The sequence below is a fragment of the Heterodontus francisci genome, chromosome 15 (assembly GCF_036365525.1).
Source record: "Heterodontus francisci isolate sHetFra1 chromosome 15, sHetFra1.hap1, whole genome shotgun sequence".
In the NCBI taxonomy this organism is placed as follows: Eukaryota; Metazoa; Chordata; class Chondrichthyes; order Heterodontiformes; family Heterodontidae; genus Heterodontus; species Heterodontus francisci.
Genome location: NC_090385.1, coordinates 36,668,360 through 36,684,778, shown reverse-complemented (window position 1 = coordinate 36,684,778; position 16,419 = coordinate 36,668,360). Strand labels below are relative to the sequence as shown.

At 41.1% G+C, this 16,419-nt stretch overlaps 1 protein-coding gene across 6 annotated transcripts in view; it reads left to right on the top strand.

The window, feature by feature from the left end:
• Positions 1 to 16,419, top strand: part of tenm1 (teneurin transmembrane protein 1) — a 1,688,122-nt gene that overhangs the window by 63,401 nt on the left and 1,608,302 nt on the right. For 5 of the 6 annotated variants that reach the window (XM_068047386.1, XM_068047389.1, XM_068047387.1 and 2 more), the window contains exon 1: positions 573 to 717. The exons of the other annotated variant lie outside the window; for it this stretch is intronic. The gene's annotated coding sequence lies outside the window, so the exon portion shown is untranslated. Of the gene's footprint in view, positions 1 to 572; positions 718 to 16,419 lie in introns of those variants that run through there. 6 annotated transcript variants of the gene reach the window in all.

Sequence of the window (16,419 nt, the reverse complement as noted above, 5' to 3'; positions counted from 1 at the left end):
TTAGCCAACTAAAATTTACCTGCTATAGCACTAGTAAGCATCTTGCTGCTTGTCCAACAGAGACCTCAGGCTTGGCAACTGCTTGCTTTTTGCTGACTTATCCCATCTTTTCATTTATTCTTTTCCACCGTGATACCCTGAACAGTGGCCCTTGGCCATCACCTTGATTTCTCATGAAATAAAACGATATTGTTCCAGTTCCTAGCCCTAATATACAGTTCAAATGACTTCTTACAAACAGTTTTTGGGAAACTTGCAGTGAATAACTACTCAACCTTGATAATGTTATCAAATTTCTCACCTGCCCTTGTGGGAAATAATAAAGAATGTGTCTTCAGATTTCTGATCACTGACATTTAGAAGAAGAGAAGATGAGCAAGATTAGTTGTGGTTAAATTAGCAAATGAGTAACTGCAGAATATGAAACTCAATGACAGTCAAACAAACAATGCTGAAAAGTACATTGGAAGTTTAAGTTGTTGATAATTAATTGTGTTTTATTTTTAGATTTTCTAGTGGCCTTTGCACATTAAAGTGAGGGGACTAATGCTTGAACAGAAGATCAGTAAAAATGCAGTAATGTAGAATACAGAAAGGCAGTAATTTCATTGATTAAGACTTTGTACCACAGGCAGATCTGTTTAAAGGAGCAGAAACTGTTTTTACTAGAAAAAAGAATGAAACATGACAATGAAGATTGCACATGGTCTATTGGAGGTAATGGTCTTTCACTGTTTTCAATTGACTTGTGCTCCAGAAAAATAAAAGATCAGGAATTTGATATAAATATCCACTGGTTTGCAAGTTACTTGTTTCACAGTGAGTAATTTGATAAATCAGCTTCAAATTAATTTCTTCTGACCTTTTTCTATTGATTGCTGTTAATTGTTTGGTGGCACTTCCTTCTGTTTTCTTCCCCATCCATATTGATGTTTGACTTTTTTTCTCTCACACCGATCATCTTCCTTTTTTCCCTCAAGTTGATGTTTACCAATTTGTTTTTAAAGATGATGATCCACATAGATATTACAGTAGCTTCACCCATTCAGGATAGAAAATTGAGAATAACAATTTCTTTCTTTGATGTTTCCTTTTGAAAACCAGCTTAACATGCCATACTAATGGTTACCTTTTTAATGGAATTCTACCAATGGAAGTAAACTTTGCTGAGATTCAGCTGCTGTGTCTTATTGTTACTGAGACTTGCCCTTGTTGCTTCTGTTGTTTATTAATTCTGTGTCTTTTAATGAGCAGCACTGTTATTAATTTTCTGTAAAGCCAGGTTGCTGAGGGTTGCAGGGCGAGCATTTGTAGAGCACAGATAATGGCATCCTCACCACAGGAAATGGCCTGTTTCATATGATTACTTTTCTATTGAAAGGTTAATGGATGCCCTAACCAGGAAGGACATTACATTTAATTGTATGTATTAAGATGTTGTGAATGGTGATGGATTTTCTTGTTAATATTATTTATACTCTCAACTTTAAGGAAATGAGCAGAGAAACAGACAAATATTGCAAGTAGCAAAAACAATGGCTTAGATATCACATGCATTGTGTCTATCTGCATTCTCCTTCAGATGAGTATAGTAATAATTCTGTCCTTGATTCAATTTCTTCCACATGTTGTAAGAAAAATCTTGACCGATAGATCTTGTAGGGGGAGGGACTGCTCCTACAGAGTGTATTTTTACTTTAGTTGGCTCTATTTGGTCATTCATGTTGCTTGGAATAATGTTTCTCCATTTCCAGCACCTATCAGGAGGTCTTCCCAAAACTAAACGTCATTATAAGTGCTTCCACTGTCTTTCATGTGATCCCAATTGTTTCGTATAAAAGTTTGGCTGTATGTACAAGAATTTTCATGAGTGTACCTGTTGCTAGATTTCATGTTGATGAAAGAAAGCTAGGAGATTTTATAGATCCCAAACTATTATTCATAGAAAACCTGGCAATCTCAAATGAAACCTTCTCAGGGAAACAGTTGTATAAGAGCTAGGCTCTAGACTAAGCTGTCACTGCACATTTCACAAAGAAATGCTTAATGGACTTCCAGATACAAATAGCAGGCTTTATTGGTGGAAACAAAATACTAGCCAAAGCTCTTTCAAGGGCCAATGAGGTTGATGACAGCAATCCCTGTTTTGACCTGATATATATATGTGTAGAGGAACAGAGGGACCTTGGAGTGCATGTCCACAGATCCCTGAAGGTGGCTGGACAGATAGATAAGGTGGTAAAGAGATATATGGGATATTTGCCTTTATTAGTTAGTTAGTTAGTTAGAGATACAGCACTGAAACAGGCCCATCGGCCCACCGAGTCTGTGCCGACTATCAACCACCCATTTATACTAATCCTACACTAATTCCATATTCCTACCACATCCCTACCTGTCCCTATATTTCCCTACCACCTACCTATACTAGGGGCAATTTATAACGGCCAATTTACCTATCAACCTGCAAGTCTTTTGGCATGTAGGAGGAAACCGGAGCACCCGGAGGAAACCCACGCAGACGCAGGGAGAACTTGCAAACGCCACACAGGCAGTACACAGAATTGAACCCGGGTCGCTGGAGCTGTGAGGCTGCGGTGCTAACCACTGCGCCACTGTGCCGGCCCATTATTAGCTGAGGCACAGAATATAAGAGCAGGGAGGTTCTGCTGGAAATGTATAAAACCCTGGTTAGGCCACAGCTGGAGTATTGCGTGCAATGCTGGCTACTGCACTATAGGAAAGATGTCATTGCACTAGGGAGGGTACAGAGGGGTTTTGCAAAGATGTTGCCTGGACTGGAGAATCTTAGCTATGAGGAAAGATTGGATCGGCTAGGGCCAGAGGAGGCTGAAGGATGACTTAATTGAAGTGTATAAAATTATGAACAGTCAGATAGAGTGGATAAGAAGGCCCTATTCCCCTTGGTTGAGGGGTCCATAACCAAGGGACATAGATTTAGGGTAAGAGGTAGGAAGTTTAGAGGGGGTTTTGTGGGGAAATACTTAGACCCAGAGGGTCATGGGGATCTGGAACTCACTGCCTGAAAGACTGCTAGAGGCAGAAACCCTGATAACATTTAAAAAGTACTTGGATATGCACTTCAAGTGCTGTAACCTACAAGGCTATGGACCAAGAGCCAGAAAGTGGGATTAGGTTGAATAGCTTCTTTTCAGTCAGGACGGAAGCGAAGGGCTGAATGGCCTCCTTCTGTGCTGTAAATTTCTATGGTTGTACTTTTCAATTATGTAAAATTCCACAAATTTATGCATTCTCTCATTGAGACATTTGAACTATTGTGAATTCAGTTTCATTAATTAGAAAATGACGAGGGCTGGATTTTGTAGACACCTGCCGGGAGCAGGGGCGTGCGAGGAAAATTGTGGCAGTCCACCATGGGACCTGCAATTCTGCTGCGGGTGGCCACTTTACATATTTACGTCGGCTGCCCACCTCAATCACGTGGTGGGGACAGCATTGGCAATTTCATTCACGGCATCAATGATGTGGAAGCAGGGGATGGCACCATTTTTAAAAGGCTGCCCGCCCTGCAGACTATTCAACAAAGTGTAGAGTTTCCCCCTTCCACCCCCACCTTCCCTATACACGAAGTGCAGAGCTGACCCCTTCCCTACCTCGGTGGTGCCAGCTATCCCGGAACGGGAAAGTGAAAGCACATGAGTGCTGCATGTCACGCTGTGGATTACATTTTAATTAATGCAGACATGTAATTTAAATATTTAAACCAGGGACCTGTCGCAGAGTTATATAGGGACAGCCACAGACCTTCCCCGCCGCCGGGAAGATCGAGCCCAGCAATCCCGGCCTCGGGCTCTGTGGCGGACTGCTATCGCTCCAATTCTCCGGCCCTCCCTGCACGTAACCCAACGTCACACTGGGAACCAAGTCCATAGGCTTCAGCTACAAGGGTCAATAAACGTTGTGCCCTTCTGTCTGACTATAACTTTCCTGGCAATAGGTTAGAACAATGATTGGATCTCATCCTGAGTTGTTGCCAAACGTTGCATAGGAGATAAATATTTTATCATTCTGTCCATTCACGTATGAAGAATAACCACTTGGACAAAATACAGGAGAGTATCCAATACTCATGGAACTACATCTTAAACAAGAGTGAGTGCCTTCTGGAGAGGAGGGAATAAAATATGGGGAGGAGTAAGAAATTTTCATTTTTAAAGAAGTATCCACTATGACTTTAAATTGGCAGAAATCTATGTCAAAAGCTCTTGAACCAACTACAGATATAGTAGTGAGTGGAATGGGGAGTATGGAATTGTGAAGGGCACTATGATGCTGTATGGATGGAGAAAGCACTGAAAGAAAATCCTTTTGACTGTTAATCACCTGTGGGGATAAGATATTGAGTCATTCTGTTAAGAAGCTAGCATGACAAAATGCCTAGTATTATGCATTTACTGCTGCCTTCCAGAATAGAAAGATCCCCACATAAATTCAAGGCATATTCATCAAGAGTACTAATAATGTTTATTGACACTTTAGCCGTATAGTGAGATGTGTGTATTTTATTTATGATTTCTGTGACAGCAGGGTTGACCATTTGGGCTGAGAAACTTAACCTTACATGTATTAAAATAAAGTGTTTTCAGGCATGGCAAGTACCCTCAAATTTATTTGAGATAAATATTTATGTTGCAAGTGAAGTTGCCCAAAGATATTTTTAGAGCCACTGTTTCAGTGGCTTTGGGATGAATATTGGTCTGGATCCATTATCAGGCCCAGAGTCAGAACTATGCAGGCAGCATATGGCTTATTTTTGAAACATCGTATTGACTGAGTTTGAGGGTGAGGATACCATCTGCTACCAGCTCCTTGGGATGCACTATTGTGCTCTGCTTAGTTAAGAAATGCAGGAACTTGCTCATACCCAGAAAGAGACGTAGACCAACATGCTGAGTCTGTCTTGATTGTATTGCACGGTGAGCCTTTGGACTTTTTTTCAATATTGCATTCACTGTGCATTGACACGTACAGCATAAATACTCAGGGTGTTTTTGACTTGGATCTCAGGTTTGTATTTATTATTAAAAAAAACTCCATCTGCTTAGTGGGTGGTGGGAGTCTATAATTATACTCAATTTCTTGAGTTCATTCTTTCATTGAAAGGCAGAATTGTTCCAATTTAATGATCCAAAATGGCATAACAAAATGTTCAGCTCTGGAGCCAGAGGAAACATTTTCAATCAAGCGATGCATGCAATTTATCAATTAAAAAACTTCACTAACTGGTGAATAAAGAATATGGGAAGTTCCATTTTAGTATGTATCAATGCATATAGAGTGAAATCATAGCATATGGACCTGTTAATGCATTTTGTACAGTCTTATTTCCATATTTTAATGAAAGGATAACCGATTAAAATAAGTAGGCGAATACTTTTTGTTCCATTGGAGGTCAGCGTAACTTCGTATCGATGCACTGATACATTTGCATGAGAATAGTACCTGGCAGAATTTCACTTCAATAGTCCACAGTAAGAGTATCCTGTTTGGGTTTCACCACCCTGCCTCCCTATGCTTCAATATATTTGTTAAAATATGAAATTTGAGTAAACTGAAGATATTTTCATATTGATGTTGCATTCTACCGTAAATAATGAGATGGAATCCTGTGACTGATTTTTCATCCATATTCCCCCAGTTTAATTAGCATCAACAATATGCTATCAAATATTACTGTAACTTGTCAAGAAAGTTAATTAGGTGTAGCAATGGTTCCAAATGTGACTTGTAGGGAAGCTTGTGCACTCTACTTTATCTCAAGAGGGAAGCTAAACTCATCATTTACATCTACATCACATTGCTACCTGTCCTTGATCCGATGCACACATCACTATCATTGACAAATGAGAGCATTACCCAGGAAGAGTACTATTTTGCTGGAGGATTATGCCTGTCATGATATGACATTGAATGTCACTCAGAAACAGCACACAAAAGGACTGGGGTTTATTCCAGTGTCAAGAAGAAAATGTGTTGATAAGATCAGCCAAGCTGATATCTGTAGTTGGCTCAAGAGCTTTTGACATAAATTTCTGTCAATTTAAAGTCATCATGGATTCTTTTTAAAAAAATGAAAATTTCTTACTGCTCCCCATATTTTATTCCCTCCTCTCCAGAAGGCACTCGCTCTTGTTTAAAATATAGTTCCAAGAGTACTGGATACTCTCCTGTATTTTGTCCAAGTGGTTATTCTTCATACATGAATGGACAGAGTAGGTTGAATGCCAATAGGCTTTTAAGTCAGGGCTGAGTAGGAAAAGGTCATAGCCAAGTCACTTTATATTTTCACCCAACATTCACAAACACACACTTTCCAACAGGAGTCATTCAATAGCAATCTAGCAGGAACCATGGCTGATTGTTCATTCACTAGCTGAGGGGTCTATTGTAGTGTCACAACTCCTACCCCAGCTGAGATCAGCTAACTCAACAGATCCGAGAACAAACCTTGGATTATGTGAATTTTTTGTCTGCTCCTTGAAACAGTAGGCAACACCATTAAAAGCAAAGCTTTGCAATGTCTTTGTGTATTTACCCACTGTCCTTTTTAAGAATGCTCCGTCAACACAAACTCCTTCCCATTTTATTGATTAAACTCTTACTTTATTAGAGGAATGAGAATGTTATAAAATTCACTGTACATTTTTGTTTTACAGAAAACTCAATTTAATTAGTTTCCTGTAAAATTTGTTGTTTTCTGGTGCAATCCTGTTGAAATGAAGGAAGAGTTGATATGCAACATTTTTCAGTTTACAAAATATAGATATGAATATTGACTTTGCTTTTTGAAAACTTGATTGGATATTTATCAACAATAGTGACTCAGTAATCTCCCCTCTTACAATTTTAGCACTGCTGTCAAATTTACAATTTCCCCTCTCTTCCAGTACCTACTAAACTGGGTAGAGGTGAATTCCATGGATAGATTGGTGATTATTATAACCTGCACTGAGATTTTACTCTATTGTTAGTGCTGTCAGTCAAGGCTGCAAAATAGCCCTGCTACACACTGGGTTTGTCTTCCAATCAAGTTGTAAGTCCCAGTCTTGGCTTACAGAGAAAAAAAAAGCCAAGGACAGCACTGTAACCATCAGCTAGTTTGAAGGTATATTACAGGGTTATCAAATTCAAACTTTCCTTAATAAGGAAAAGTTTCTTTGCCGTGTATTCCTATGAAGACAAATATAGCCACAATATTTTGTAGTGACGTTTTTGTAATTACAGTTCTGATGTCTGAAAGGAAGCCAGCTGGGTGAGCATGGATGCAATGAACTTTACCCATGCTACATGTGTCATTATAGTAATCTGTGGAAGTCCTTCTCAAAATTGCTTTGCTGCTTTTCTCTTTGCCTTCAAATCCTCTTTAAATCCTTGGAAAGGAAGTTCAGGTCTCTTTAATTTTCCTGCCTCCTGTTTAGGATCCTCTTTTACTTATAAATCTTCTTTTGCATAAAAGACATCATAGTCTATTTGGAAGAACTTACTTATTTAACAGCATAAAAACATTTTGGGCCATATTTCCTGTCCAGGGGCAGCTGTCATGACCCATTCTCTGTACAGTCTGATCTTTAGTATTATACAGTAGATTCTAGAAGTACAAAGAAATACAAAATGCTTTCTATACATTGTGTTTAAACAAAAATGGAGGAAGTAATAATTATGCTTTACCCGTTACCTTGTAGGAACAATGTTACAGCAAACCTCAGGGATTTTTTTTTGAAAATCAAATGCATATGAAATGTGTTTGACAGGCTGGGACATGTATTTATATGGACCCATAAAGCAAAATGTAATCTTTGAACTATTCAGTGTGATTATAAATGTAATTGGGGAGCTGCAGTACATTTTTAGCAGTAAAAAGCCATCTGCTGTAGGTTAGACTTATAGTCTCTGCATATTGATGTATATTGTGCATGGTTTCTATCACATTTGAATAAAGATTGAAGATAAAAAATGTTACTCCTGTGTTCCATAATTTTCTTCCCTCCTCCTTTTCTCCAGAAGCACCAACATCTTATGGTTCCACGGGCTCTGGCAATCCTCGTATACCTCACCTAAGTGGCCATGCTTCACGCATGAGCGTAAACAATTCAAATACAGGGGGCAATGCATCCAAGTGTGATGTTGTTCCAACCTGTTTTCCACACACTTGTCAGCACGAGTCAACAGGATAATGATCAGGCAAGCCAATCCTGCATAATGGTCCCCCTCCTAACCTGCAGCACAGGGTCCAGGTGTAGCTTCCCTAATGCCACCCTGGTTTAGATGACCTAAATCAGTACAGACAAGAGGTCAAACTTGGAATCTCTCTGGGGTGGATGGCTCAGCTGTGCTCGGCCTTAACCAGCTGAGCCATCAGCTGACCTGAGAGATAAAATTATTTTAGGATGCCAGCTTGTGGAAAAATAACTATCCCACGTGGCATCTTTACAAATGCCATTAAAAATTAATGTTTCGCTTGAATGTGATCTTCGGATTACTCAGTATAATTTATAAAGGTCACTAGGGAGCTGCAGTCAAAGGCATCAGCTGTGGAATTGACCTTTATCTTGTACATACAGGTTATATACATCCAAAAGCCCCAGAGGTCCTATGGATTCTTTTTATTCTGTCCAAATTATATTCTTTTATGATTTAAAGTGATGGTTATGTTATATTGTATAATCTCCATAAATAGTGCTCATCAATTTCAGCAGATATTGCACTTAAACTTCAAAAGATCTTGGAATAGGTTGCACAATGTACTCTTCTTTCCTTTTACATGTGAGACCAGTGTCGATTCATCTTGTTTCCTGTATGCCAAGAAATCCTGATAAAAAATAATTCTCAACGCTGCCTGAAGAGAACTGTTCTAAAGATTAGTGACCTATCTGCGTGTGCTCGGAGGTTGGACTGCGTGCCGGTTCGGTGCAGCATGTCTCATCTGCTTTTTTCTTCAGGGGTGGGCAAGTGATCTGCCCGAGTGTGGTTTTTTTTGTCTGTAATAGAGCTTTGATCCAAAAATTCCTTTTTTTTATTTTTTTGGTTAATGTGTGTGTATGTGTGTGTGTGAAGGGACTAAGGTAAAAAGTGACTTTAAAATTTGGTCTGTGTGTTTATGTTTATCTTTATTAGTAGTTAAGATGTGTTTTATAATAAACTGATAGTTTTGTTGTTCAGTAAAGAAACTTGGTTTAGTGTGTTCTATTCTGGGGAAAATAGTGGGCTGAATTTTATCAGCCCCTTGAAGCCATGGGTTGTGGCGAGGTGGCCTGTAAAATGCTAGCGGGAGCACCCTGCCTTGACCCACGACGCCGACAAGGCCCCACTGATATTTGCGGTGGCGGCCCCCCTGCTGCCAAGCGGCAGAACCTTCATTGAAATATTAAAATGAGGTTAATTAATATTCCACTTAGCTTACCTGCTGACGGCGGCCATCCCACGGCGATTTCACAGCCCACAGGCCGCGACTAGTGCCGAGACACTGGTGGGGAAGGGGGGAGGAATAAAATAAAAAAGGCGGGAGGGGTGGGAGAGTGGGGAAAACTATACCTATTGGTTGTGGGATGGTAGCTAATCTGAAGAGGTTGGGGAGGGAAGTTCGTACTGGTAGTAAAATACATTACAAACACATCAGACAGTAAACACACCATTGTGGAGGTCGGGAAAGGGCCTGCATGGTTTAATTTTTTATTTGAAATAAAAATTTTGCTAAACCGCTTTAAATATTAAAATTTCTCCAAAGGGCTTGGAGCCCTTTAAAAATGGCACCGGCACCTGCGCGGTGGCGCCAGACACCATTGCTACGTCATCGGGTGCAGCCACTCCGCCCCCTCCATTTAAATGAACCCCCACGCATAATATTGCGGGGCCTGTGCGGTGGCACTTCCGTGTCGGATGGCCACTGCCTTCACAGCGCGGCACACTGATAAAATTCAGCCTGGTGTGTCTGATTGAACGTTTCAGTAAGTGGGAACATTTTCAAAAATATGTTCAGACCTGTGGAGAAGTGGAACTGAATTAACAGTCCTCCCGCCTCGGTCGTACCAATAGGTTTATTGAGACTTTACCCTTAGATATGGCAAAATATTACATTACTTTTAAGCATGTGTACGTAGGTCACAAGTATGTTGCTCCTTTATGAAATCTGAATGCAGACTTGTATTTTTTGTGCAACTGAATGTTTTCTCTCTAATATTGTGGGAAGATGTAGTTGCAGCAGTGTTGTTTTGATTCATGAAATGACCCTATTGTCTGAGGTTATTTCAGTGATGCAAACCCTGATATTGGCATTCCCATCCCTTGTCACAAAAAATATACATCACTTTACAGCTCTGTGAAAACCCAACACATTTTCTGTATTTGTTGCCTCTGATCAACTGGTGGAAGACTATTTGGTGGACAGGTATCAGAAAGAGTGTGTTCCTCATTCCTGAACTGCATTTGGGGTGTTAAGTTTAATGATAAAGTAATAGCATGCTTTCACTCCACCACCGAGAGCTGACAAACAGCTTTGGACATAACTAATGTTGCAATTCAATGCTCACCAGAGAAAGAGCCCAGTGTGCACCATAATATTTCATGTATCATTACTAACACATTGAAAATGATACAGACATGAGTTTAGCATTATTATGTCTTTGTGCCTGTTTCCTGAATAGAATGCTAAAGCTGCAGACAAAACAAAATGCCATAATTCTTGCAATCCCACTGTCACAGGGCCTGCAGGTTAGAGTTAGGGATACAACACTGTGGCCTCAATTCTCTGACCATCTTCTGCAGGAGTGTGGGATCAATGAATCAGCCAACGTATAATAATCATTGATATATTCTGTCATTTTTCTCTGGCAAAGCAAAACTGTTCAAACAGTGGTTGTTTTGTGTGTCTTTGACATATTGAAATGCAAATAATGTACAAGCAGCACAATTTTTCAAGTAACATATTAAATAAGTCAAAACCTTAGAGGTCTTTGATTTATGTAATAAAGTAGTTTGAAATTCATGATCCATCAGTTAATAATATAAGATGCATCTTTTGGGATCTGAAAATTTAGTCTTGGTTTTGCTCTTGGATAAATTGATTTGACACAGTCAGTTCCTTGAATTAGCTTGATTAATGGCCTGCAGTATGGATCCAGTAGAGAGTGTCCACTAGTTCCAAACTATCTCTTGCCTGTCAATGGAAAATTGTATGTAAATTCTCGTTGAAAGTGGAGTTCAATGATCATTTAATTCATGTCGCGCTGTGGGAAATGTTGCATTTTATCGATATGTATTTGCTCGATATTTATTGCAGAAAATTGTAATTTGTACTGAAGTAAATGAAGTTTGAAACCATAAACATCAAACCAGTCAAACAATCAAAATGTGGCTGAGTTCTCTCCCAATAAGTTTATAGAGTGGTTGATTTCCAACAATTCATGCAACCCCGGGCATGCATAGTACTAAAGTTCAGTTGTCTTACTGGGGGAAGGTAAATACTAATATATAACCAGACTCAAAAAACTGCCACTTCTTTCACCACTGCAAAACAGACAAAGCCAGGAAGGAATTTCAGGGCACATGTAGCATGATGGTTAAAAAGGAGGAAAGAGAAAATGATGGAACAAGTAACTAAGAAACAAAAATGGCTAACTGTGTGTTTGATACTGTTAAAACGCTGCCTAAAATGTCAATAAGTTGCCTACCTCCAGCAAAACAGTAATACAATATTGATGCAAAAGCAAAATACTGTGGATGCAGGTCAGGCAGCATCTGTGAAGAGAGAAACAGAGTTAAAGGGTTGAATTTTACGGGCCCCCCAAGATGAGCTAGGAGATGGGGGGGGGAGTTGTAATATAATTCTGATGGAAGGCGTGGCCAGATGGCCTTCCCACCCAGAGGCCAATTGAGGCTCTTAAGTGACTTATTAACACCACTTAAGGGACTCTTCCTGCCAACGCTGGGATTTAACCAGCGGTGTGGCGGGGGGAGGGGGGCTCTGCCACATGGGGAGGTCGCCAAGTAAAACTAGGCTCGAGAGCTGGGCCCTCCTCTGTGAGCCCTGGCCAGGAAAACCTGCACCTCCCTGAACAACTCTCCACCTGCAATAAACACCCATCCTCTTCCCCTTTCACCGCGCCAGTCTGGACCCAGTGACCTTGCCTCACTCACCTTGGGTCTAGTCTCCAGCGCTGGACCTGGCTCCAAGACCTCTTGCAGTACCAGCAGTGGCCACTGCTCCCAGTGCCAATGCTGCTGACTGCCCTCTGATCGGCTGGCAGCTTTTGGAGGTGGAATCTCTGTCTTTAAAGGGATGGGGATCCCAGCACCGGGCTATTAATTAACCTGGTGCTATGGAGTCATTCTGGGGAGGCTCCAGCTGGTCGAGACGGGAATACCCGGCTTTCTCGGCCTGGCGCAAAATTCAGCTTAAAGTTTCAGGTCAATGACTTGTCATCAGGTGAAAGTATTTCTGACATTTTCTGTTTTTTTATTGTACAATACCGACAATTGGTACCCTTCAATGCTCAGAATCTGAAAGAATCTCTGAACGCCATATGGCAGCATTTAGCTTGAGGTGTTGAGCAGATTGTAATTAAATGTAACCACTTAGTATATTCACAACATTATACTCATGTCAAAGTCAGCCTCATGAGCATCTTTGTTTTAGGGTTCTCATTGCTTCTGACTGCCCTCATCCTCGTGTTGTACTGAAAGAATTTCTCATTACTCTGTTTTGTATTTGCAGCTATGTTTTCTTTCAAGTCTCTCTTTGCTTTTCTGACCTTATTAACATGTGTCTGCATCTTCTTATACACATTCCACTGAAGTCCTTTTTACCTTGAAGGATTTGCACAGGTCATTTTCCTCTATTTCACTTCTGGTTAATTTCTTAATCCATTTGGTGTGCAGATTGCAAGCTGAGTGTGAAGATTCGACATTGGTGAGTGGGGATTTTAGGTGTTAGCTTCACAAAAGTCTGGTCTGCAGTTAGCATTTAACTAGCATTTACCCTCTAGATAAAGTAGGGTTAAGAAAGTAAAGTAAGTTTCTTACAGTCTTAGGCAGGGGTGAACAGGCTCTACTGCAGAATAGCTGATTAGTTAAGTAGCTGAGGAGTCAAATTTGGTTCTTGCAGTTCCAGCTTCAAAAGGTATAAATACAAAAGTCTGGATGCAGCCTGCAAGCGTTGTGCAGATTGCAAGCTGAGTGTGGAGATTCGAGTTTGCTGAGAGGCGCGTTCGGTGAAGTGGGGAGGAGGTGCTCCATTTTTCTACTTTTTTTTTCTACTTTTTTAACCCTCCAGTATTTGGTTCTTGCTTTGGTGCAGTGGGAAGAGCTGGTTAGTGAGTAACTGGTAAGCTATTCTATTAATAATAAGTAGTCTGTAAGGTCAAGTTATGGCAGGGCAGCTCTGCCGAGTGGAATGTATAGCCTGTGCCATGTGGGTAGTCATGGATGCACCATGTCTCCTAGACAAACACATCTGCAAGAAGTGTCACCGGCAGCTTAAGCTTCAGGTTTCAGAAATCGAGCGGCAGCTGGAGTCACTGTTGTGCATCCACGGGGAAGAGGACTATGTTGATAGCACATTTAGGGAGGTAGTCACACCGCAGGTTAGGAGCATGCAGGCAGATAGGGAATGGGTGACCGCCAGGCAGTCCAAGAGAACGAGGCAAGTAGTACAGGAGACCCCTGATATGATCTCATTTGCTAATTGGTTTTCCATTTTGGATAGTGGCGAGGGTGATGGTTCCTCAGAGGAGTGCAGTCAGAGCTGAGTTTGTGGCACCATAGGTGGCTCAGCTGCACAGGAGGGGAGGAAGAAGAGTGGAAAAGCAATAGTCATAGGGGACTCGTTAGTTAGGGAACAGACAGGCATTTCTGTGACAGTAAACGTGACTCCAGGATGGTGTGTTGCCTCCCTGGTGCCAGGGTCAAGGATGTCAAGGAGCGGCTGCAGGACATTCTTCTGGGGAAGGGTGAACAGCCAGAGGTCGTGGTCCACATTGGGAGCAATGACATAGGTAAGAAGGAGGGATGAGGTCCTGAAAGCATATTTTAGGGAGCTAGGGAGATTAAAAAAGCAGCAACTCAAAATCAGTAATCTCAGGATTACTCCCAGTCCTATATGCATCTGAGCATAGGAATAGGAGAATTGAACGATTGAACACTGGAGAATTGGTGTAGGAAGGAGGGCATCAGATTTCTGAGACATTGGGACCAGTTCTGGGGCAGGTGGGACCTGTACAAAATGGATGGGTTGCATCTTAGCTGGATTGGGATGAATATCCTCTCAGGGAGATTTGCTAATATTGTTGGGGAGGGTTCAAACTAAATTGTCAGGGGGGTGAGAACCTGAGAGGGAGCTCAGATTGGAGGGAAGCAAAACTCGTATCTTGTCAGGGATGTGGGAACCAGGAGCAATTATCGGAGAGGAATAGCAAAATGCACAGAATACTGGGGGAGATAGGTAGCACTAGAGTAGGGAATAGTAAGTTATTTGGTGGGGTCAGAGTAAAGGAGAAAGTGATAAAGTCTGAATCAGGGTTAATGTGCATGTATGTGAATGCACGGACTGTGGTTAATAAGACTGGTGAGGTGCAGATGCAGATTGCCATGTGGAAATATAATGTTGTGGCTATTACAGAGACCTGGCTCAAAGAAGGGCAGGACCGGGTATTAAATATTCCTGGATACAAGGTGTTCAGGAAAGATAGAAAAGGGAAAAAAGGGGGAAGGGTGGTGGTATTGATTAAGGAGAGCATTGCAGTGCTGGAGAAAAAGGATGTCCCAGGGGGGTCTAGAACAGAATCAATTTAGCTAGAACTAAGGAACAAAAAAGGTGTGGTTACATTGCTCGGTGTTGTCTATAGGCCACCAGCTAGTGGGAAGGACGTGGAGGAACAGATTTGCAAGGAAATTACAGAGAGGTGAAAATATTATAGGGTAGTTATAATTGGGGACTTTAATTATCCAAACATAGACTGAGATAATAGTAATGTAAAGGGCAGTGAGTGGCAAGAGTTCCTAGAGTGTGTTCAGGAAAATTTTCTACAACAGTATGTTGCTCGTCCAATGAGAAAGCAGGCACTACTAGACCTGTTTTTTGAGAATGAGGTGGGCCAAGTAGATCAAGTATCAGTAGGAGAGCATTTAGGGGATAGTGATCATTGTATCATAATGTTTGGGCTGACTCTGGAAAAGGACAACGAGTAATCCAGGGTAAGAATAACTAACTGGGGGAAGGCCAGCTTCAATGGGGTAAGAATGGAGCTGAGGTGAATAAATTAGAGTCAAAAGCTGGCAGGAAAACTGGTAGGTAAACAATGGGCTACCTTTAAAGAAGAGATAGTTCGGGCACAGTCAAGGTATGTTCCCTCGAAGGGGAAACGTAGAACAAACAAATACAGAGCTCCCTGGATGACAAAAGAGGTAGGGATTAAGAAGAAAAAGTGTGCTTATGATAGATGCCTGGCAGAAAATGGCAGAGAATCAGGCTGAATATAGAAGGTCCAGAAGGGAAGTGAAAAAGTAAATGAGAAGCAAAGAGAGAGCATGAAAAGAGATTGGCAGCTAGCACTAAAGGAAATGCCTAAGTTTTCTATAGGCATATAAATAGTAAAAGGAGGAGTAGGGCCAATTAGGGACCAAAAAGGGGATTTACACGTGGAGGCAGAGGGTACAGCTGAGGTATTAAATGAATACTTTGCATCTGTCTTTACCAAGGAAGAAGATGCAACCCAGGCAATGTTGAATGAGGATGTAAGTCAGACACTAGAGGGGTTTAAAATTGATAGAGAGAAACTATTAGATAAGCTGTCTGTACTTAAATTGGATAAGGCACCAGGACCAGATAAAATGCATCCAAAGATACTGAGGGAAGTGAGGGTGGAAATTACAGAGGTACTGGCCATAATTTTTCAGTCTTCCTTAGACTCGGGGTGGTGCCAGAGGACTGGAGAATTGCAAATGTTACACCCTTTTTCAAAAAAGGGTGTAAAGATAAGCCCAGCAATTACAGGCCAGTCAGTTTAACTTCGGTGGTGGGAAAACTTCTAGAAAAAATAATTTGGGTCAAAATCAATAGTCACATGGACAAATGCGAGTTAATTAAGGAAAGCCAGCATGGATTTCTTAAGGGAAAATCATGTTTAACTAACTTGCTGGAGTTTTTTGAGGAGGTAACAGGAGGTTGATGAGGGCAATGCTGTTGACATGGTGTACATGGACTTTCAAAAGGCGTTTGATACAGTGCCACGCAACAGATTTGTGAGCAAACCTGCAGCTCATGAAATAAAAGGGACAGTAGCAACATGGATACGAAATTGGCTGAGTGACAGGAAACAAAGAGTTTTTGTTTTATTCATTCATGGGATTTGGGCATCGCTGGCCAGACCAGCATTTATTACCCAT